Here is a 22,139-nt window from a genome sequence, read left to right as displayed (position 1 = left end):
AATAAAGCCTAAATGATTGTCATTGAGGATACTTGGAACATAGAACACAAGTGACCAAATACTGTTGTTTTTAGAATGGCACCATAACTATGTTTAATTCAAATAAACACAGCTACTTACTAGTCATGTTGTGATCGAGCTCGGGTACTGTTCCTTCAGCCACATCCTGGTACTTCCCCACTTATTCTACTCTCCTGCCCTTTCTCACCCACACATGCTCTCCTGAGTTCCTGCCTAGACTGTTTACTTACTGTACACACATCTTCCTGATATTTGAAGTCTTGCACAGTGCATTCTCTAAGTCTGTACATTTTATACTACTGTATATTTACTATTCTATTGGTGTTTCTGACCCTTTGCCTGTTGCATTATGGGTTTTGAACTGTGTTGCTGGGTTTGCCTGCTTCTGTGCCCATGCTCTCTGTTGTGGTGGCAATTGTAAATTAACCTTAATATCCTCACTCAGCATGTCTCATGTACCCTGTGGCCACCATCGTTACATGCTTAAAGATGCTCTGGCCTGTATTGAATGTTAACATTCGATTGCATACACAAACATACAACCCCCCCCTCCCCCGTCACACACACACACACACACACACACACACACACACACACACACACACACACACACACACACACACACACACACACACCTGAACCGTCTGAACCGGCTCTGCAGATGGTTATTCCATTACTGAGGCAATATGCTGTAAGTATTTATTACAACACAAGCCAGCCGTCTGGCTTAATTTTCCTCCATCTGTAAAAAAAAAACTTCATAATTCATAAACCAAACTTTACATTTTTTTTTTTTTTCATTTTAGAGATGAAAATGTAGGTATACAGAAATTTTGAACATATAATAATAATTACACTTGTTCATTCAATAATTACATTTGTTAATGAAATAATAGAATTTTCAAAAGATACAGTTCATAAGAAGCTAGTTGTGTTCATAAGATGTCAGTTTTGTTCTTGTATTTTTCATTTTTCAGTTGTTTGTCTCACAAAGCAGGATTTATTGCTTAACTCTAAGATTAGTTTTAACGATTTAACCCTGGCTGTTCTGTCTTACAGTGATGGATCACTTGTTACCCGACTATATTGCCATAGAAATTTATGCTGCATGACTAACTTGGTCTCTGAAGTCTCATAAATTGAATATTGAGCTAGCTGGACTGGACTGTTGAAAATTTGACATAATCTAGATTTTCCACTCTTCTAAGATGTTCTCAGATTTGTTGACACACATGTGAACCTGACAATATGAGCAAGCGATGGATCATAGGTCAGGCATTCTCTCCCAGTCTTGGCCAGTTCATTTGGGAGCAGACCATAAAGACACAACAACAACAACAAAAATAGTAATAATAGTTTGATTGATTTGATATGAGATCACCAACACCTTTTAGCGAACCCAACAGCTCCCATACATAGCTACGTAGGTAGCTAGAAAGGATGGCTAGGGTATAATTTTGTGTGCTTAAAGTCTAACAAGGACTCATAGTAACAGAATTCAATGTATTCGATATATGTGCACTTTGGGAGTATGCACCTCCAACAACTTAATCAGGCTTGCATGCACTACCACATTAACCTCTTTGGGCTTATCACTATTAGAAGATCATAAATCATCTTATCTTGTGTTTGTTGAGCAGCAGGGATGGATTACTGACGGAGGCAGTGGGATCAGTGCCCAGGAGTCTCTGACTGCGGCAGTTCAAACACTACTGAGGGATCCCTGCAAGTATGAAAATTATCACTAAATCAGTTGCTAAAAATAAACCTAATATGTCCTCAGAACCCTCAGTAGTGTCCTCAGGGCCTCTCATTAGTGTCCTCAGGGCCCCCCCGTAGTGTCCTCAGAACCCTCAGTAGTGTCCTCAGAGCCCACTGAGCTTTGGTCCACCTACAGGTCCAGAGAAAGGGTCACTTTTGCAAAATGACAATGAACAGCAAGCCTTCTCCATAAAGAATTACACCCACACGATAAAGCCAGCGTGCTAGAAAATTATGACATTCTGTTGTTATGAAATTATGATTCATTGCTGAGTGCGGTTCGTTACAGTTTGAGTGGTTGTTTGAAAATATTGCTTTTTATATTTTCAATACCCTAATCCAAAAAAAGGAAAACAGGGTTCTGTTTCATAGGACAAACCTAATAATATTTCACCAATATAAATGCGATGTTACTGATGTGTTGTATCAGAGCTATTGGAACACCAAGCTGTGAGGATAGATGAAAGGCTCCACCTCAACTACTTTGACTGTACGGATGCCTCAAACCCCACAACACTACACACAGGCCTGAGCCTAAACTTGGGCTGAAGCTGGTGTGAATGTGCCAGCACTGGACATCAGTCCCTCACAGAAACCCTCTTTTGCCTGTTAGCCATTGTCTTACTGGAGAACTTTTCCATTATGTAGGAGGGTGACTTATCTTTAAGCCTTTTATTTTGATAGGTAGAATATTCCTTCCTATGTTTTGTAGCACTACCCCCAGTTATTGGTTGCAGGTGGTTAATATCTCTAGTGGTATTACTGTGGGCTTTTAGTTCTTTGCTTGTATCCTGCTAGGATGGTGGCTTGATCTCTCTGGTATGTTTCTGCTTTTGTGTGTCTGTGTGCTCTAGTACACTAGTACAAGGAGACTCATAGTTGGATCAAATTTAAATTTGGCATTTGTTGTCATTGGCAGCATGGTGTTAGATTACTCTCTCTCTGATTGTGTATGCTTAATTACATGCTACACAAAGTAGTTTCATTTATTTGTTAAATGTTATTTTAGTCTTCGTAACATTATTATTTTCACTTTGAAGCTATTTCAAGTTAACTTAAAGATAATCATATGACTATAGATATGATTATTTAGTCAACAAAAACAACATTTTAATTTCATTTTGATTATTTAAGGATCAATAAGTTTTTTTCACCCCAATTCTTCTTCACATTATGAGGCAACCATTATAATGACATCTAGTGGCCTGGGTGTTTCAGAAATTCAGAACTAAATCAGTTTTAAACATGGCTGCCTCCACATTGGGCATCTTCTCTTTAGACCATTAATTGGTTCAAACACTACTGAAGTTCAAATACTGAAGTAATTTGATTCATCATCTCATGTAAACTGCACAGAAAGAAAATGGAACATAATCACATTCATAAATACTATTTGCTACTTTTCGATCACAAAATGTTTTTGCTCCATTGAAGCCTAATGAGGACTGTGTTAGTGGCTACAATAATCTGTAAATATCAAGACTTGCATGTTGGATGAGCATTAGTAAGTAATACCATTCATTGAAAACAAGATAATTAGGCACATCTTCTTTGCCAGACCACCCACCTAAGGATGATGGTACAAAAAAAGAAGATTAAGAAAAAGAAAAACACTGAATTCCCCAAGCACATTCTTCCTCCCAAATGGCATCTATTCTATTCTAAAATAGATAGCTGTTGTAAACAAAGACTTAAGTGCCAGTGATCTTTTTAAATCTGATTCATCCATCCACACATTTTCAAATGTCAGGAGCTTTAATGAAAATATGATTTGAAAGAATCAAGGGCAGGGCAGAGATATCCTGATATTGTGCTGCACTTTGCTCTCTCAACAACCTCATGTACAAATGGAAATTTAACGTGGAGAACAAAATCGGACATACTAACTACTGAACTGATTAAGCTAAGATCTTCTCATGTTAGATGAATATGGGTAAACAATGCCATTCAGTGGAAAAATAAGAACATTTTACAAGAAAACCTCATTTAGCCTAACCATACAGCCCTTTGAAACCTAGAATTTGAACAGCACAGAACTTGAGTGCTCTGTATTTTGTTCTGAGAGAAATTCCTTGGTATCTAGAGACCTCCTCTATGGGGAGAAATAATGGCATTCTCAATTGCCTCTATTGCACCCTGTGATAAACCTGTGTATTTTTCTCTCTCACATATTACTGGATTCTTTGAATTGTAGGATAATTAAGTATAGAAAATGTGAATAGTGCTACAGGCAGGCAAAAGCTTGTTGTTACAGTGACATCTGAGGTATCTGAGGTGATCTATAGCTGTCATATCCCTTTGTGGTTTGTCAGCATCTTTCAAGAATGACCAGGAGTAGCCTATTAAAGTCTAGCCTAATTTCAGTCTGGTCACGTTGAGCAGTGTGGTTTGAATGCAGGTCGGCCTTTAGGGTTTGTCAGAGTAAGCTATGTAGGGAGAGGTCATGTGTGTATAAGATGAAGAACGTTCTCTAACTTCATCATAGCATATATATATTACCTGCAAATATTTCATTTTTCTCACACGAATTTGGGCATCCTAGTGACAGCAAGATTAAATCTTGTAAAATGGCAAGTTCATTCTAGCTGTATCAGAGCAGGTGTTAGCTCAGGCTACAGTGACATTAAATACAATAACTCGGAGAACTTCAGTGCTAGTCTGTTATTTTGCAATGATGTCTACACAGTTGCTATTGGCAGGTTCATACATGTACAGTTGTACTACTCTGATTCTTCCTCCTCGTGCCATTATATTCAGCTCTGCTTGATGAGCATTACATGCTGCGATTCTGTTATAATGGGGTGTCAATCAAGCATGCATATTGGATTATCATGACCATTCTCAGCTAGAACTGATGAGTCACTGGCTTTTGAGCAGATTTCTTTTTCAGTGTTTTTAATTCGACATTTACTGAATGTTTAATATAACACTCTAGTATCATTTTTGTATCATACTAGAATAAAAAGCCCTTTTTTGTGTATGCTGTGTATAATGGCAATAAAGGCCTTCTATTCTAGTATGATACAAAATATCCTTTATGTGTACCTTGTGTCTTTAATTGTACACCCATACAATGCTAACAAACGTAAAACTAAGTTTTTAAACTAAAATTAAACTTAAAGCTTATCATTTCTGGTGTCTATGCTATGACTACACAGAACGTTATTAATTTATCTTGAATGAGCTACTGATCTTATTCCTGAAAAGATTTATGACAGATTTTTCAGTGACAAGACAACGTGTAATGTAGGTTATTAGCTGCCTGATTTTATTACTGGAAGATCTTTGGTTGGAGAATTCATTCTTCGTGGGACTAGATTTATTTTAAATAGCCACAAATAGCTACGATGGTCCGCTTTACAATGTAACATGTCCCACAAATCAAAACGTTCTGAAACGTCCTGCCAACAGGTATAGGAACAGTGTAATGGAATAACAGAGTGCCTGTGTAGCCCTGGCAAGAAATCAGGGGCTTTTCAGTAATCTACAGCAATTCTACTGCGTTTGTCTAAGAAGACCTGCTCTTCAACTAAACATCTTGTCTTTCCCATTATATAGTTATGTATGATGTATAGAAAAGCAAGTGAACAACTAATTTACTGAGCTTAGGTGTTTTAGCCACACCCATTACTAACAGTACATAATTAAGTATATTGCAATGCATCCTCCATATACAAACATTATTATAGGACATCACTTTTGCAAAAGTCAGTTCATGAAATTTCTTCTCTGCTCAGTGCTCCCTGGTCAACTGTAAAATGGTCAAATTGTTATGAAATGGAGTCCAGGAGAAACAACTGCTCAGCCATTTTGCATCAGTCCATGTAAACTCACAGAGGGACTGATGAATGCTGAAGTGAACAGTGTATAAAAATCACGTATCCTCTGTTACACTAGAGACAGAGTTACAAACTTCCAAACTGCCTCTGGAAGTGGTACCAGCACAAGAAATGTGTATCTGGAGCTTCATAAGATGGGTGAGTAGCTTCACAGAAGCCAAGGATCACTGCAATGCAAAGTGAGTGCTGGCATTGGTGTAAAAAATGCTGCCAGTGGTCTCTGGAGCCGTGGAGATAGGTTTTCTCGAATGAAGAATCGCGCTTCACTATCTGGCAGCCTGATGGATAAATCTGCCAGAATAATGCTAGTTACTGGAACGCACAGTGCCAACAGTAAAACTTGGTGGAGAACGGATAATGTTCTTGGATTGTTTTCCAGGGATTGGGCTAGGCCCCTAGTTCCAGTAAAGGTAATAATAAAACATACATATACATTTTAAACAATTATATGCTTCCAGCTTTGTGCTAAAAATTAAGAGAAGGCCAATTCCTGTTCAAATATGACATGACAGAAAAATTTACCTCATCTTAATTTGCCCTCTTCTTAAGAACCTTGAAAGGACCACCACTGCAAAGATTTCCATGACATAGTTCTTTGGGTTGGTCAATGTTGGTGATCCATTTATTCCTTATAATGTCGCTCTGTCATCTGATACCCTCCCAGGTGTGCTCACTACAACACATCCAATCACCTCCTGTGATGACCTCAGGAGGTTCTCCTGACCAAGGAAAGAATGGAGGCTGGTAGCCTCTCAACTGGTACAACCCATATTAGCCTCTCCAGGAACTAAGACCGTACCCAGCTCAACTGGCACCATTACTACAAACTTGGTGGCACCAGTTCCACGTGGATCTGCCACATTACTTACACAATGACACTACATGCTCAGCCACACTACCTTTATGGAACATTAGCCCAACTAGTCCATGCTCTCATTATCCACAACCACTAGCAAACCCTTTCAACTACTATGTTATCTAGTTCACAGTTAATCTTTATTATTGGCCTCTAAGGCCAAACTACACAGTGATGAGGCAGACATGGCTACAGATAGCTTAACACGTATCTCTACCAGTCTTATAAGTGCCTGCCACCTGTCTTCTCACCCCAGCCACCAAGTCTAATACTTCAGCTTTCCTTTTAAAAGCTTCATCCACTGCATCTTCAGATGGAATTCTTAAATCTATAAAACAAGCACCATATCTCGCTTCAGCACTGTTAATGCAAAACACTGTTAGGCCTGTAGGTTTTTATTTGTTTGTTTGTTTGTTTATTTCTAAGCCCAGTACCAGTTTCTATTCTCGTGCTTCACCCCATATAGCAGTGTTTCCATATATACCCTATACTCACACCCAACACGCTGTCCCTCTCACTCCTAACTGCTTTATTACCAAGACTAGGCAGTTTGGTATTAGTAAGGTGCTTACTATTAACTAAACATGCTAATACTCTGAGCACTTGTGTCTCTATGTGCATCGACTCTGTGACAAACTACCTTACATGCTGATATAATAATCTTCAGCATTTGGTTACTTTTATTAATAGCCAAATTACCAAGGCCAGTAGAATTTATTTTTGATATAAAATATTAAACTGTGCAACACAAATATACATAGACATCAGATTCTCCACATGTTGCTAATGATATACAATTATAATAATGCTGTGATAACGTAAACATATTACACATAACCAGTAGTGTGTGAGGAAGGATCTAGAAGGAGGAGTTCAGAGTCCTGATTGTTTTGGGAAAATAGATGTTTGGGGAGCATTAGTCCTTGTTGACAGTGACCTGTAGTGTCTCCCTAAGGGAAGGAGCTAGAAGAGATGATGAGCAGGACGTGAGGGGTCAGAGAGCAGAGATCTAACTGAGGGGAGTGGGGCGGGACGCTGTTTTACAATCTGCTGTAGTTTTAGTCCGTGTTTGACTGTACATGCTGCCATACCAAACTCTAATGGACACTGATGATGAATAGAACACAATGAGAAGTTGTTGCTTGATCAGGTTTTTTGAAGCTGCCCAAGGACGTGAGGCTGTTGCTGATCTGGGCAACGAGTCCAGTGTTCGATTTCAACTTCAGGTTATTGCTGATGTATGGTCTGAGGGATTTTAAAGTCAACGATGGTGATGGGATATCTGCTTATTTATATAGATATATTGAGATTTCCTACCAGATGGATGGTGTGTTGAATCCCAGGGTGTCCAAAACTCAGCACTGTGTGTACTCAGTGCATCACCAGATGCTACAGGGAATAGTGTAGATATGAGAAGCTGGTCAAGTCCTTTAGTGGGGCAGGTTCAGCCTGCTGGCCTTGATCTATTTCCTCCAGTAACTCTAATCTTACTGGCTCTACGGCAGATTGCCGACGGCAGATTGCTGTCCGGTTCTGGGGTCAGCCTTTCTGAACAGGGCACCAGCTTTAGTGTCTTAATTCCCTGGATGGTAGGAGATCATGTATCTAATCCCTGTGAAGAACAGGGCTCACCCGGCCTTTCAAAGATTTAGTCTCTTTGTTGATTTAACATATTTGAAGATCTTGTGGTTTGTAAGCACCAGTGTGCTCTGCAGCCCCAACCAGTGTCACCACTCTTCAAATGCACCCTTCAGGAGTTCCCTGTTGCAAACAGCATAACTGCACTCTGCACAGGAGAAGCTTCTCGGGCTGACACTGATGTAGTGATAGCACTGCCCTAAGCCCCGTTTCCGAGGCACAGAGTCTCATTTCCGAGCACATAGGATCTGGTTGTATAAGGATGGAAGTGGTGATGAACTTTTTGGTGGACTTTTCCAAATAGGTTTTCTGGGACTCAAGTGAAGTCAGAGTGGTGGCTGCCATACTACAATTTCTAATGATCCACTTAGTAATGTGCTTGTTTGCCTGGGAAGAGATTAGGTTGGCATTCACCTGGTAGCCCTGAAACGTATACGACCTTATCAGCACTGTAGAAGTAGGACGACCTATTGTGTGCCTATTGTGAATCACATCTGCTCTTGACTGAGATTTGCATAGCTTGTTAAGTGCTTTTTTGCAGACATCAGACATGTTTTTCACAGTATTATTAGGGCTCCGAGCACCAAAGGTGCTGGAGGCCTATTGTAATTGTTAGGATTTTTCTCCTTCATGTTCTTATTATTATTATTCTTTTTCTGCCTTAAAACGGTTCGCACAGCCCAAACCGTAAGGCCTACAGACTTGAAACTTGGTCAATAGGTAGTAGTCCCTCCCGCTACTCAGGCGCAAGACGCCAGCCAAATCCGCCCATAGGTGGCGCTACAGCGCACGCAAACGCATTCAAGTAAATTGCCAGTACCACGTATGTCCTAAATTTAAAATTCTTTCATATACATGTTCCTTGTCTCCAAACCTACCAAAAAGCCTCAAGAACCCATAAGCTCCGCCTACTTCGTTTTCGAGCTAATTTGCATAATATGCAAAATCGCACACATTTTTGAGAGCTAACTAGTCCCTGGATTTTTCACATACATGCACATATGTGGTATCAAAACGTTCAGAAGAGTCTGAACTTTTATAATTTTTAACAAAAAATGCACATTTCTGCACATGGGCGTGGCCACATGCCACACAAGTCAAGGGGCAAAAATTTCACAGCCAAAAATGCACATTTTCTGCTGTATCTCATGCATACTTTTACATATTCACACCAAATTTCATATACATGTACCTGTTGGGCGTCTACACCTGCCCATACATTTTGGCACACATTCACACCTAGGGGGCGCTATAACTGCCAAAAAACTCTCCTGCACACACCGATTGGCCAAATAACACGAAACTTGGTATGCATCATCTACATGCACCTCTGAGACAGGTCCTAGGTCTGCACCATCATATGTCCAATATGGCTGCCACCATCGACCAATTAGCTGTCAGTATACAATTTCACAAGCTTTACAAGCTTTACATATGTCAATTGACCTGAAACTCACATGGCATGTTCAGGTGCACACCCTCTAAGACATACTGGGGTATGATGGCAATTGCACCACTAGGTGGCGCTATACTAGAAACTCCTGAATTACGCCCACATAGTATGACATAAAACAACAAACTTGGACTCATATGATTCTACGTAGAATCCTTAACAACTTTGTAATTGCAAGTGCTTTACAAAAATGTACGGATTTTCACATATTATCAAATATGTATAATTTCCACTTTCCATACTACGCCTAGGATTTTCACTCCATCACCTCAAATCACACCTTGATATACTTAGCAGACTATGCAATGCAAATGTTGTGCAAAAAATCCTAAGATTTCCACAAATTTATATTTTTCATATGCATCACAATGGTACCATCATAACACATCAAATTCATATTTTAATAACTCCGCTATAGTATGTCCTATGTTTATGAAAATTGACATGCCCATTCACATGACCATTGAGGTGATATTTGCCAAGTTTGAGCTAAATCCGTCCACAAATGACTCTACAGTGAATATTTTCAATTTCCATACTCAGCAGTGCAAGGAGCGGTAGAGAGCCGTTTGAAGGCACGCACGCTCTCATTCTCGCACGCAGAGTGCCCCTCTCATCCACTCCCCACCCCCCACTCCCCCAACCTTCTAACACTTAACAACCCATGTCTCTGTCTCCCCCTCCCTCTCTCTATTTCACATGCACTCACTTCTCACACACGCAGAGTGCCCCTCTCATCCACTCCCCCCACACTCCCCCAACCTTCTAACACTTAACAACCCATGGTCTCTGTCTCCCCCTCCCTCTCTCTATTTCACATGCACTCACAAAAAAACAGGCCTCCCTATAAGCTTCACATACACACTGCCTTAGCCATGCCTACCCATACATTAGAGAGTAACACATAAAAACACCTAATTCACACACACACACACACACACACACACACACACACACACACACACACACACACACACACATACACCTACTTATGTGTATGCATCACAGATTGAGCACATACATGTCTGACATGACAGTGTGAGTTCACTGTGACAACTAAGACTGCCCATTATATGCAATCACTCACACACATACACAGCTCTAACTGATGAACACAAACATTATCACACCAAACCTCTCTCTCTCTATTACACATGCACACACATGCACTGGCCTACCAATAGGTTTCACATACACACTGGCCTAGCCATATCTACTATGCCTTCGCCGCAGGCATGCAAGTCGGTACCTATGCCACTTGCGAGGAGCCCGCTCATTGCCGCTTGCGGCTATATTTGTGAATTACAATCATCCATAAGCCAATCAATGTTTTTCTTTTCATTAAGACCAATTATCTTCCTGCTTATTTCTAACTATTATTGTGTTGCAGCATTCTCCCTCTGTTATGCTCCTAATCTCCTCATATTGTGAGGTAAACAAGAGCATTTAACCTGTAGTAAAACACTGAGGAGGAGGACTGCATGGTGTGCCTGTTCAAGTCACTCTTTAAAGGTAGGGGTTCAGCTCTCGGTCAGACAGCCAGAGACACTGGGTGATTTATTTGGTCCCGGGGAGGGAGAGATAAAGAGAGGAAAGAATGAGAGGGGGAGGATCTGGTTTGGTGTTCCTGCTGTGGAAGGCCTGCTGGATGCCATATCGTACATACACAGCACGATCAGGCAAAATTGGAACCGGGCAAAGATCCCATACTTCAACCCCCCTCTGGCATCCCAGCAGGTGAACAGCAAAGAGCGTCCTGCTTATGAAATATCTTCCTGTCCAAAATCCGAGCGAGGCAGGAAAAGAGGAGGACGAGGTAAAGTACTGCGCACAGCGGGCCTTCTGAGGCTTTGTGCCATGCTGTGTGGGGCTGTTTTCTGTCATCTTATATTACAAGACAATGAAACAAAAGAGAAATGAGATCTAGCCTCCCAGTCCCGCTCGCATGTATAGCCTCAGCCCTCTCTGTCTCCAGCTCCTTCGTTCCCAGGGCTTTAATCACACCAGACCTGTGGCTTCAGTTTACCCCTTCCTCACTCTGTAGGCCTCATATTGTAATGACCATCTGATTAAAAGCATAAATCTGTCATGCCAATGTGTGTTAGCTGTGGCATTACAGAGAGGGAGAGAGAGAGAAGGAAAAGCAACAGTTGAAAATGTAGTCACTGTTTTGCAAACAGCAACAAACGTCACTCACTTTGAAACAGTGATGCCGTGTTTATGTGCACTCACTCTGTTGTTTACTGATTTGTCAGACTCATCCACATCACCGCATCCACAACTGAAAATGACGCCCTGTCTCCAACCCATCAGCCCTTATTTACTCCTGTCCTCAGTGCACAGTGGTCAGCTCGGCGGTCAGCCATGGGATACACATACCTGAGTGTCTCTTGCCCGTTTCCCCCTCCAGCTCAAGTAGCACTCTGCAGGCTGAATGAGTCCTTCAGGTCTCAGGGCTGGCACACTTTGTCTCCTCTAGTGATTCAGTGGAAGGATTGTGAAGCCCAGGCAGACTGAGTCAACAGTGCCCTACAGAAGTGCTGCTGAGGATTAATGTGAAAACTGGAGAAATTTCCTTACTGTCCTAACTTTGGGGGTTTACAGACATTATAATATTCTATTGTTATAAATCAGTAATCACTCAGAGTCTAAACTCAAATTCCTGTGCAAAGGAGATATTAACCCTCTGGGGTCATAACCACTCTAATAAAATGACCCCGTCGTGCTTTATATCATTTTTCAGCATAAGCTTTTCCAGATAACTAAAATATAATTTTACTTAGCAAGATCAGAAAGCTGTTTTTATATATAAAAAAAGAAACAAAAAGTAAAATTAACACAAAATATGTATCAGCAGGAGCAGCAATGCTTGTGTTGTGTTATTTTGTTTTGTGTACGCCTCTCAGGTGAGTGGTATCGTTTGTCTGTACCTATATATGTTGTGACTGTGTACCAGTTAGTTGCTGTTTATTGTGTTTGGTTTTACGTTGGAGCACTTTATACGGTATTAAATCTCTATTTTTCTGCAATATTTGCATATTTGCTTGTTTCCCACGTGTTCCACCTGTGACGGAATGTTTTAATTTAACATGTTAAAATGTGCCTTTTAAAAATCGATAGGCTACATAATAATAATGGAAGTCAATGCAAGGTAAAGCATAAAATTAAGTTGTTTCTTGAAGTTTGAAGATATAAAAGCATATGTGTTCATATTACTGATATACATGCATTTTTGTATAGTTATTAGTGCTATTTTTGTTGGTTCTCAGGAGTTACTGTGTATTAGCACTAATATTATGTGCAACATGACGTCAGCAAATCAGCATGCTACAACTACAATAGATCCAACTGTCACCACACCTGTTGGTGAACAACCCCTGTGATGAGAGATGGGAGCACAGGGTGGGTGGGGTTTTTGAGATGGAGACTGAAGTTGGCTAGCTAGCCAGTTCAAAATTGAGGACAATCTGGGCTAAGATATTAACTAGTGGCTTTTTTCAGCTAGTAGCTTGAAAGAACATTTTGGATACACTGATTTCCAGAGGTTTATAATCCAGGTTCAGAAAGTAAAAGTCCTCACCAGGATTTTGCTCAAGCTTGCTAGATTTTCTAATTAGTGCAATCCCGGTAAAATTAGTGGAATCAACACAATCCAGGAAGCCTGAGCAAAATCCTGGTGAGGACTTTTACTTTCTGAACCTGGATTATACACCTCTGCTGATTTCTAACATTTAAGTAAGACAATTCTGAATAATTTCTTTGTTAGATAGTATAAAGAAATTATTCAGAATCCTCTTACTTAAATCACACATTTTTGATGTTTTTTCAAAGACCTGAAAGAAATTGCAAGTGAATCTGCCTTTTCATATATGTGGGTTACGTCCTGCTACGGGCTTGCTACTTAAAACATGGAAACACTTTGCTGCACGTCAACCATGCTTTCTCTCGATGTAGAAAAGGGCATTTTATTTATATAGCGACATACAAGTCCGGAAAATACAGAGAGATACACTTTATTAATCATATAACTTTTACTCGGTACAACCACTTTTAAAAAGGAAAAAAAAAAAGATTTTATAGGATTTAAATACTCAACCAAGATGGCTAACGTCTGATTTATAATTCCTATGGAAGCTTGGTTTTAATTAAGAAGCAATGGCATTTAATTACCAGCAATTGGACTGGTAACCAATGGAATACATTCTCCTAAAATAGAAACTGTTTGGGTTGGTGGAAAATATCTGGATGAAAACAATATAATGTAATAACTAGGAGCAGGAGAGAAAGCCTAAAAGGGTTGTGTTAGGGTTGGTTTAGGGTGGGGTCATGCCGACGTCGGCAGCTTTAACAGTTTAACTTGGCAGTCTCTCTCTCTCTCTCTCTCTCTTACTGGGGGGATAGCATCCCTGCACATCCCCCTCAAATCGATCCTTGGATATATGGCACCAGTTGTATGCACATACCAGCTGGGGTTTGTGGGCCTGAACTGATGTCTCTGCATGCTCCAAGATTGAGCTGAGGCTTGTCCCACACTGAACAATGTAATGATGAAAAAAGCTCATTTCACGCTGCAGCGACTGCATCCTGTGCCTCTAGATGCAGTTGGAGGGAGGAGATGCATAAACACCACAAATGCATTGAGCCTTTCTAAATAGAGCATTGCGTTAGAATGAGATATTCAAATGATGTCTAATAAGTCATTCTGCAGTATGATTATCACAAGATCAGACTATGGAAATCAGTACTACGTTGACAGAAAAGACACACCATGATTCTCGTATGTGGCACTTTGACCACGGCCAACGAATTATGAATTATGTTTTCTTTCCATTTAGGTTTGAAATTTATCGGTTTATCAGTTTCTGAAACTAATGTTTGAATGTTTGGGGCAGGGTTTGAAGACAAAGCACAACAATAACACCTAACATAACAATAGTCTCTACAACATCTAATGCAGTTAATGTTTTCACGTGTAGTTTTACTATGTGGAATATATTTTAATTATTCTCTATGCCTACATATGATCAAACATGGCATATTGGGAAAAATTCCTTTCAGTGCCAGTGACTGGGTTGTGATCTATGTCCTTCTGTGGGTCTACATTCCCATGGCAAATTTTGATGGATCCATCAAAGTCCATCAAATGACCACAGGTACTGATGGTCTCCTCGACCTTATGACTGACCATAGGTACTCATCCTTATAATGGTCATCCACTGACATGAGTCTTTATGTTCTGCATTTGTTCAAAGTTGTGTGAATTAGCAGGCTTGGTTGCTTTCTCTTGTCTTGCATCTGAACATCTTAAAAACACCTCTGGAGTTTCCTGAATCTTTCTATGAATTTTCTGTGGTACAGTGGATCATAAAAGTGGTCCTACTGTTAAAATTGATTATACAATTAGAAAATATACGGTAGATAAATGCCAGTCACTGAATTCACTCTTTCAGAGGAGTGGAACAGTACTTGCGACTTTGGTAGTGTAAAGGAAGAATAACTAAATTACATTTGAAAATTGGCAGTTGTAAAACATTTTACAACACTTTTTATACTACTGTCATGTCTAGCTCCACCCCTCATTCATCTGCCAAGTCTCTGTTGTCATGTTCAAAACAACCATCACTCTAGTTATACATGTAATGCTATGCTAGCCAGACTAATTGGTTATAACATTTTTGTCTGGTTTGTTTCAGGTTTTAGCCCATTCATTTCCAAAATTGCTATCAAATATTTCTGATGGTAATTTCACATAAATATCTTCTCTAAAGGTGTGATGCTGACTAAGAATAGTAATGAAAAAATAAAATAAGATGCCATAAGCCATCCTGTACAAGCCAGTTTTTCATTTAAATTATTGAACTGCCTCACAATGTGTTCCACTGTGGGTCTAGAGTCAAAACAGCAAGTCCCAGAACACGCTGCATGTGGAGATTATTGTACAAGGTCTGCTCATTTCCAATTAGAGCACACAGCATATTTCTGTATTTTCATATGTGAATACACACTGGCAAAAAGCAGATGTGGAAAGTGGATTAAACCATGTATAAGCACAGACTGGGTTTGAAGTTTTATATTGGGCGCAACACATATTGTTGCTCATAAACTTGAAGCAGAATATATTTAAAGTGTAAACATTTCGCTTCGTTTCAGACAGCACATGGTCTTGTTTACAGCCTCCTCTCTCTAGTTTTTCTTCTGGATATTTCTGAGGTACTGGGGCAAGGCTTTTCCTGTGGGATGCTTGTTTGATGTGGAATGATGGCTCCAGGAGTAAATGAACAAATATTTAAGATTCCCTGGTGAAGGAGTGGGTTGCAAAATGACTCTTTTGTCTTGCCTAAATAGTCAGTCATCTGGGTAGAAACCCTGTCGCTATCTGAGAAGCGCTTGTCTGGTGCACTGTGCTCTTTGTGGTGATGTTTGTTTTAAATGTGTAAGTAAATTGGTATCTATATTGACTGCAGTGTAATGGCTTTGAATGTTGCTTGCTATTTTGTGTGTGTGTGTGTGTGTGTGTCTGTGTGTGTGTTTTTCTCTCTGGCTAAGAGGCCAAGTGTGTGCATGTATATCTGTGGTGCCAGAACTTCCTGTATTCATTGCACATATGGAGCAGGTCAGTCTTTTAGGACCTCATTAGACAGTGCGGATGTCTGCACCTGTTCTGGACAGTGTGCGGCTTTATTCTTGCGTCCTCAAAACCACTGTTGCTCTCTAACCCTCTTATGGAAGGAGCAGGAACTAGACTGAGTCTGGCGGCATGAGAGCCTGTTTTGGAATATGATGTGAGACACACAAAAAGCCATAATATGGTGGAAATTAAGAGGAGAGGACATTCTGAGTGATAACACATTAGAAGAGACGGAGTGAGTTTCAGGAGCGCTGAAATTTAAAAGAAAAGAGCTAGGAATTGAAAATCAGCTGTTTGTGGGAGAATTTCCCTTTGTGTTAATGAAACACCTTCTGTCTGCTCTGCGCTCTCTGCAAAGGTGATGAGTTATCTTGCTTGAGGTGGTTGTTCTCATGTACTAAACCCGTTTGTTTTTACCACACCTTTAAAAACCTTTTTCTTAAAGGGAGGGAGGAGGTAGAATTAACATGTTAGAGTGGCAGCTCTCATTTTCAAATTTCAACACAGTAAATACAAACCTGCAATGTGTGTTGAGGTCTTGTTCTGTAGACATAATAGTTGTGTAGACAGGAAAGCCCCCCCCCCCCCCCCCCCCCCCACACCCACCCCATTGGGTCATTTTCAGTGAAATGGCTTTCAGATTCATTTGAGTCTTGGAATGTAAGCTGCCATAATCATTTCAGCATTGTGACATTTTCAGGCAAGGGGAAGATTGCAGCCGTAAAACGTAACTTATGTGCTGACGGCGATTAAACAAATCACATCATGTGGATGTGTTTTTAGAGAGCTTTCACAGTATAGTATTTCTACTTTAAGTTAACATTACCCCTTTTTTGTGTGTCTGCGTACACCTTTCCTTTCATTCCCATTGACATTCATCCTGCTCTATTCAGTACACGTCTGGATGTCTACATGTCCTGAGGTTGGTTATGCTAGTTCTTGCTGAGCTTTATATGTTGATAACAGATAAGATTTCATACACATTCCTTTTCGCTTGGCTCGTATTGGTCTTGCAGGCCTAAAGCACTGAAGATCATAACACGACATAAGGCTGGGTTTGTTTTGTTTACACATTATTGTTAACAATGAAAAGTACAGTAATCAAATTTGGTCTGTTTTGAGCTGTGTAAGAAAATGGAATACTTTATAAATTTATAATGTTTGATAAATGCTTGTTTATGATTTGTGTCTTTTGGATTAAAATATATAGAGATTGCATTGATGTAAAAAATATTTTTAGTTGATTGCATCTGTTTTGGTCATCTGCATCAAATGCAGTAGATTCTCTTGTGGTATGATATTTTGTGCTGTTATTAATGAAAATGTTTCATAAAAGTGGATTTGTAAACACCAATACTGCAGGCTGAAAGCTTAGCTGAGGACTATCTCACTTTAGAGAGCAAGTGTTAGCATTCTGGACATTAATAACAGGTATTAGACAAATAGCCGAAGGTGACTGTAAACCTGCCTCCACTTTCCCAGAAGTCTTAGCCACACACCGGAGACAATATCTGAATGTAAGGGACAACTGTTTGGACAGTGGAATGTCACCAGTGTTATTTTGCAATAAATGTTCTACCAGATTTTCCCCCAAAGCCTTTGACTGGCTCTTTATAGAGAGATGGACCAAAATACTACATCTGATGCCAGAATTTGAGTAAAATGTGGAAAAATGTGTTCTGCAGACCAGTAACCCCACCCAGATGCTCTGATTCGTAGTGTGTGCTACAGTAGAACTAGGCCAAGGACCTGAATAAGCGTGTCCCTGTGGGTGCCAACACTGTGCAGTCAAGACAAAAAATCTAAGACACGACACTAGTCATGCAAACTGACTATGACAATAGAATTTTTATTTTAATATGAAAACAAATAATAATAGACCACTGGGTTTTTTGTTAAGTAAATACAGTAGGCTAGTCATTTAATTGCAATGATTTGTTTGTAGGTCTAAGAAAAAAGAAGAAATGCTTTTATCAGTTGAATAAACTATTAATTCTGTATTAGGTTTTACAATTATTAATTAATTTAATAATCTTTATAAGGAAATGCAATTATTTTCACAAGGACAGTTTTTGATTCTGGCAGAGGCCTTTAAGTGTATATGATTACATATTTCACATGAACATTTATATATGTATCTTTCAGCATCTCATATCTCACAGTCTCTTCTTGTGCAATTATCATTTATGTAATATAATAAAGGGCTATAATTGAATGTCATATGACATTAATAATTAGGATTTCACATACAGCTGCTATACTAGACATATCAGATGCAATATTATCTCAGTTGTTTAAATGTTTAATGTTGTTTTTAGTGCTTCCCAAAGTAGCACAGAGAGTCAAACGAGACAAACTAGTTTTCCCCTACAGCAGGTAGGCTGGATACATTTCCTGTATACTGGCTGCTACAGAAAACAGGAAATCTTTGTGTGCCTGGTTACCCTTACAGCAAAAAAACAGGGGTACAAATGCTACACACACACACACACACACACACACACACACACACACACACACACACACACACACACAGGGAGTTATGAGGGAGGTGTGCTTTGCTAGGACAGCCAGTGAAATGCAGCTATGTGAGAAACCACCTCTTCAAGCAAACAGGGTGGCACAAGGAGGATGCTTGTTCTGGGAGTGGAGGAGAGGCCAGCGCACCTAACGTGTGCTTGGAAGAAACCAGTCGACAGGAAGCACAACAACCTCTGCGACTGGTGACAAGCCCAATCCCACGTAGCCCCGTTTCTCCGTTCACACAGCAGAGCGCGGTGGACCTTTACCTGACGTCTGTTACGCACCTTTGGACACCATGTAGCTGCTGGAAGTTTGGGAAGATTTGTGAAATTCTTTTTCTCTTTACAAAGTTAAGCCGTTTGGGGGACGCTGGCACTTTCTGCTTGACTAAGGCCAAACGAAGGCCTTCCGGTGCTTCCTCCGCAGCTGTACACACACCTCGCTCGCTGTTTACAGTAATCCAACCTTGTTCCCGTAGCAGCGGGGATCTCACATCCCGCCGCCGTGCGACTCCTGCATGCAGGACCTGCTGCTGCAAGCCCAACAATGCTGGCCCAGTTCCGCTTTTCCTTTCAATAACATACCGATCCCTTTTTACGCACTCCTGACATGAAACCTCATCACCTCGCTTCATCAAGGAAGCAGACATATTTTTCAGTGCTACTTCACTTTAAACTTTTGTTCGTCCATTACGCCAGGCTCTCTGCACCCAGCCGGCTCGCCCCATTGATCAAAACCCCAATAAAACCTCACGGCACTCTAGACCAGTACCAGAGCCTTAATGACCTCCTTAGTGCCAGACAAGTTTAACCAAAGCTTATCTCTCTCTCTGACAAAATCTGCATTTTTTTTCCTGCCATTGAAAAAGTGCCTTTTTAATGACTTTTAATTCCAATTGTTTAGGATTTTCCTCTGTCTAATGCTTTTGTTTTTTCCTTTAAAGTCATTTTGTACAGCAAGTGCCAAGCAGTGGAATGTTAATAGTTTTAGGCTGTTTCACCAGGGTGCTCGGTAGGGGCGGACCGTAGCCCCTGCTGGGTCGCGCAGTCTCGGCTTCCAGTCGCTTCCTGGCTCTGAGACTTGGCTGCTTGTGTTGGCCTGGGTGGACATGTCTGGACAAGGTCTTGGAGACAGACACGGTGCCGTAGTGCCACGGACAGCATGTCCTCCCTGAAGGCCAAACAACGCACGGTTTTTAAAACGGACCTCTCTCTTTCATCAGCATGATGGCAAATTTTTATGAGACTTGCTTTGAAATGGAATTCACATGATTTTATGCAAGTTATGCAGGACAATCACATAAAACTAGAGGCTTAATTATAAAAGGGAAACTCCACCCAAAAATCCTATATTAAATTTCTGAATTTAAAACCTCTAGCTACTCTTATAGTTTCACAACACCAAATACCATGTCGCTGTAACTACTGTTCCAGGAAAGGTCCCCCACTAAAAAAAATATCTGGTCATCAGTGAGCCTGTGGTTAGAAACTAGAAACTAACCCGTGGTCACTGGGGACGACCTTGGCAGGCAAACTGTGCATGCTGACAGACAGGACCCAGGCTATAATCGTATGCCTATTAAAAGCACATATAAGATTTGTTTGACTACTAATGAGCGTAGGTGAGGCAGAATGGCTCACATATGCAGTGCTATATGCATTGATTTACATGGCTACGTGTTCAAAGGACCAGCAGCAGGACACCAGAGGAGGCCGGTGCCGATCTCCTGAAGTAGGCCCAGCAGAAATCTGATCTTTACGTTTGTAACGCACAATAATGATGGATAGAGCCTTTGGCCAGCCTACAGTGGTAAAGTGATGTGTTTATTCTTTGAATCTTGGAAAAATACTGGTTCTGTTTCAAATCTGGAAGACCTCTATGGCCATTTCAGGTGCTCTGTTAGTGAGTATGCAGTTTCATCGCTGTCCTACACAACATCTAACACTGCTAGCAGATTTCAACCCGAGTGTCAAGTCATGGTCAGTAGTCACTGACTTGAAGAAATTTGAGCATACAAATTGCTGATTTTGTTTGACTGACAAGCCAGATTGCTGTAACAGCAGGTCTGCTGGAGGCGATCAGACTCACTGTGGGAAAGGGAACTGATTGTAGGGGACATCTCTCCAGTTAACGAGGATCTTCAAAACCCACACTGTTCAGTCTACTCATCCTCCAGGCATCACCACGATAAATCATGGGACATTTTACATCCGCATTTCAACATTTCTGCCAACGTTTTTTCAAATAGGTCAGGTTACTTCATTTCCGGAATTTGAGGCTATTATAAAAAGGCCCATAAGTAAGACTTTTAAAACTTTAGAAACGTTTTAGAAACGTCTAAGCCACAGCACGTGGCCCCAGGAACCATGACATGTTCGATCATAAGCAATCTCCTCCATACCTCGGAGTCCATTTAACCAGCATGAGGCTGGCACTGTATCTGGAAAGCAAACTAGCATGAGGTTTTAGACAGAGCCATGTTTGATTAACACTTCTGCACCTTGATTGATTGATGATGGATTGACTGATTATTTTTAGGTCCTATTATAATCATTCAGCAAACTGCTCCCTTCTTTAAATGTTCTTGAGAGAGAGAGAAAGAGAGAGGGCGCGAGTAGGGGTGAAGTAGGAAGAGGGAGAGATGGAAATAATGAAGCATGATTTCACTGACCAAAAGCAGCAATGTTATGTTAACAAGCTTTAGTAACAATATGTTTATCAGACCTAACCCCCCAATGCATGCGCTGATCATTAATCGGAACCAAATGAGACATCAGCAGGCTAGAGAATAGGAGTGGATTGGCCAGTCTTCTCACCTCTCATTTCCACTGCCTTTGTCCCTTTGTAATCAGAACAGTTGACAAACCGAACACGGGAGACGCGTCCTTCCCTAAGACGTGGGCACAGGACCTTTGGGTAGTGTTATCCTCTAGACTAAATAAAAAAGGTGGAACCATTTCCAACTCCCACACGCTTCAGCTAACAGTGGGCTGCAACTTCCTGTCAGTCAACATCTGGAGATGCTTCTGCTCCTGAGAAGAGTCACTCCACAGCGAGGCTGCTCTCCACACTGCGAGAAGGTTCACCACTAACTTTGTGGTGGAAGACATTTCATGAGCAGTTACTTCCTCACAGCGTTTGACTGGGAGGAATCTGCAGTGAGGACAAACTACAAATGTGTTATGCGACGGGAAAAGACATTTTGAGAAAGCTTTCAGTTTACAGTTTACAGCCCAGAATGCTCCTGATAACTCAACAGCGTTTTTTTACGACTATGAATGTTGAGCATCATAATTTTTAAGTAGTTCTTCAAAGGTCCTTTCAGTGCACACATTCCACTGTCATCTCTGCAGATTCTGCTATGTGGGACCTAGAACCCAGAGATATTCCAGAGATAATATTATGTGGAGCCACTGAAAC

The 22,139-nt window shown here is 40.7% G+C and overlaps 1 long non-coding RNA gene across 1 annotated transcript in view; it reads right to left on the bottom strand.

Annotated features, from left to right (window-relative positions):
* LOC143517017 (uncharacterized) overlaps positions 1-21,714 on the bottom strand; it is a 22,256-nt gene extending 542 nt beyond the window's left edge. Inside the window, exons 1-3 of the long non-coding RNA XR_013131835.1 lie at positions 21,536-21,714; positions 1,680-1,744; positions 1-763 (exon numbers count right to left, since the gene is read on the bottom strand). The exon at positions 1-763 is cut by the window's left edge and continues 542 nt beyond it. This is a non-coding gene — a long non-coding RNA (uncharacterized LOC143517017). The remainder of the gene's footprint in view (positions 764-1,679; positions 1,745-21,535) is intronic.
* Positions 21,715-22,139: the final 425 nt, after the last annotated feature.

The sequence above is a fragment of the Brachyhypopomus gauderio genome, chromosome 6, assembly GCF_052324685.1.
Source record: "Brachyhypopomus gauderio isolate BG-103 chromosome 6, BGAUD_0.2, whole genome shotgun sequence".
NCBI classification, from domain to species: domain Eukaryota; kingdom Metazoa; phylum Chordata; class Actinopteri; order Gymnotiformes; family Hypopomidae; genus Brachyhypopomus; species Brachyhypopomus gauderio.
This window is presented reverse-complemented; position numbering and strand designations above follow the sequence as displayed.